Source organism: Pinus tabuliformis, chromosome 1_1 (assembly GCF_031772625.1).
Source record: "Pinus tabuliformis cultivar Carrire ecotype Pingquan chromosome 1_1, CPIR1, whole genome shotgun sequence".
Lineage (NCBI taxonomy): Eukaryota > Viridiplantae > Streptophyta > Pinopsida > Pinales > Pinaceae > Pinus > Pinus tabuliformis.
The window spans coordinates 214,578,419-214,581,882 of NC_142297.1; positions in this window are offsets into that span (position 1 = coordinate 214,578,419).

Sequence of the window (3,464 nt, forward strand, 5' to 3'; positions counted from 1 at the left end):
ATAAGAGACATCCAACTGATGGAATAAAAGAATTCAAATTGTGTAAATCTTTTAAATTAGACACCGGATAAATTTTGTCAATAGATGGGACCTAGAGACAAATATTTTATTCTTCACTCAAAAGTGTCATAACCAATATATCTTAATCTTGGAAGGTGAAGGGAAGAGGGTATAATAGAGTGTTGGATGACTAAGCATTGGGAAGATGTGGTAAGTGGACCCCTCCAAGACGAATGGTTTCAGATCCAAGTCTAAGTTACTAGGTAGAGAGGAACCATCCCGATAGTAGTAACCGGAGGGAGAGCACCGAAGATTTCATATATAATAGAGTAGTCGTCTGGGAGTCTAGAGAACCCATAGGTTACGATATGGTTCATAGAAGTCTAACGCCGGGTTGTAACAGAGACAGTGGAGCCCACCCAACCGATGCCTAACCCAACAATATAAGTTAGATCACGCAAGGCTATACCGCAGGCTTTAAAATCTAGGACACATGGGTCATGTCCTCTAGTCTGTTCATTATTTTTTTAAGCTATTTTCGACCTCGAAAGCATACTCACATAATGTATAACACTAGGTTATAGCGCTCAAACCGAGGATTTTTTTGAAGATTTTTTACTCTGGGGGACATGAATGACAAACTTTAAACTTAGAAGTTTTACCATGAGGGCTAAAGGAAGTGCATTTCTACAGAAAAGGAACCAACTCCAAAAGGGGGCCAATTTTAGAGAAAATATAAGGGAATATTTACATCAGGTGGTGTTAGAGCAGACCCTATGTTTGCTCTAGAACAAATAAGTAATCATGATACCCAGGGTTGAGATAGGCATGGGAAGAAGTTCAAGAGGATGAGGAAAAAGGCTAGTTTTTAATAGAGATGTATTGTGGGTGATGCAATGATTGGAAGAGAGAATGGAAGCAATGGAGACTCGTCAAAACAGTGAATCAAAAGTTGAAGATGAGAGTACTAAAGAGGAAGAAACCATAGAGGAAAAAGTAGAATAACTAGTAGAGGCTAAGGTTTTGAAGGCAATTTCAGTTTCCGTCATGAAAAGAAAACCAAATTTATCCTCTTATACAGGTAGTATGGATCTAGAGGAGTTAATTGACTAGATCACATAGATAGACAATTTTTTAGAATATGAGGAAATAGATCAAGAGAAGAAGCTTAACTTTGAAGTGATAAGATTTAAGGGACATGCAACTCTTTAGTGGGATGGAGTGTAGATGAAGAGGAGAAGAAAGAAGAAACAAAATATTAAAAGGTAGGACATGATGGTAGAAAAACTCAAGGTAGAGATTTTGCCAAAAGATTACTAGCTGAATTTTTTCATAAGTATGAAAAATATCAGACAAAGAGGCTTGATAGTAGAGAATATACAACGGAGTTACCAAAATTGAACATCAGAGCTTGATGTGTAGAGAAGTTTGTAGAAAAAACTGCAAGATATATTAATGGGCTCATATTAGATATTCAAGATGAAATAAGTGTACTATCACCTAGAATACTGGAGGAGGCCTACCAATTGGATTTGAAAGAAAAGGAAAATCTTGCAATAAAATAAGATTGTATAGGAAAATGTGTTGCTAGAAGAAAAGGAAGATATATTGCATCGAAGGATGGTGCTAGTATCTCTAGTCCACAACGATAGCAAGAGGGAGAATCCAGAGGTCTAAGATCATTTTTCAGAGGACGAGGAAGAGGAAGGAGAGAGGTTCGATGCTACATGTGTGGAAAAATAGGGCTTATGGCATATGAATGTCCAAATAATAGATAAACTGTCCAAAGGAATGTTCTTGTAGCTCTAGTAGAAGAGGTGAACGCATAGGTGCAAGAAGTAGAAAATGTGTCAGCGACAGGAGAATCTCTAGTGATGAAGAAGGTGTTAATTAAATAAGAGAAGGAAGCTATGCAGCCAAAACAATGGAGAGATTTGTTCAAGACTATCTACAAGATCCAAGGTAAGAGCTACAAATTTGTGTTCGATAGTGGTAGCAAAAATAATCTAATGTCTACAGAGGTTATAAAGAAGTTAAAATTGAATCAACAGAAGCACCAAACACCCTACAAAGTGTCTTGGTTGCAGAAGGGACATCAAATTTTGGTTAATGAACAATTCGAGGTTGAGCTACAGATTGGTAGCTACATAGACAAGATTTTATGTGACGTGATGCCCATGTATGTGTGTCACATTTTGCTTGGGAGACCATGGAAGTTTGAAATAATCGCAATGCATGATGGCAAGAACAATACTTATAAATGATAGAATGATGGCATCAATCATACCTTGTTTCCATTACAGGAGGAAGGAAATTCTGAGAGTAGTGATTCAAGAACATTATAGATGAGTCGCAAGGGATTTATACAGAAGTTAGAACTAGAAGAGGTAAACATTGCTATTTTTTATAAGCATAGAGTAATTATTACTACTAGTACTATCTCGAATTTGTCTGAGGAGATTCAAGAAATGTTGGAAGAATATCATGATGTTATAGTGGATGATCTACCAAGTGAATTTCCACCAGTAAGGAGTGTCAGTCATCACATTCGCTTGATACCAGAAGCAATTTTTCCCAATAGAGCTACCTACCGCATGACACCTAGAGAAAATAAGGGGATTAGAAAGTAGGTGCAATATTTGTTAGATAAGGGACTAATCAGGGAGAGTTTCAGTCCATGTGAAATACCCACATTACTAACTCCTAAGAAGGATAGTGGATGGCATATGTGCACATATTCTAGAGCATTAAATAAGGTTACCATAAGGTATTATTTTCCCTTGTGACGTATTGATTGTTGGAAATACTAGGGGGGGGGGGGTGAATCAGTATTATTAGATCAATAATTTAATTTTCAAAAAATGATTTGTATATGCTACTTCATGTCAGTGAACTAGCGTGTATACGCAACAGTTCTTAATGAAACCAACGTATATGCAGAGATATTTTGATTTACCCAAATTATCATGTATTGAACTTTAATCAGTATATCAGGAATTCATTAGACAATGCAGTAAAAGCAGAGTAAAGCATCACACATAAGCAACACACATGAACACCAAGATATATGGTGGAAGCCAATGTGGTGAAAACCACCTCCTGTTGTCGTCTCTATCTTATTTTAATAATAAGAAAATTATGTTTACAATTTTTGTACTGGTGCAGTCTTATACCAGTACGCAGGCTTCTACATGCAGAATGCTACAACCTTCTCTTGTTTTCCATCTTCTACTGGAAGGTAGCTACAACCCCCTAGCTCTTGTACTAGCCGATATGTTTTCTAGTACGTAGGCGCCGACCTACAGAAGGCTACGACCATATTTCTTCCTTCAGGGAACTCGTTTCATAAATTTTCAGACTGGATCCATCAACCACATAATTCAATCATCAAATATATCTGAATCAAACAATATCCTCTTGAACTAACCACAACCAAATCAATCAATCACTTTGACAACCCATAA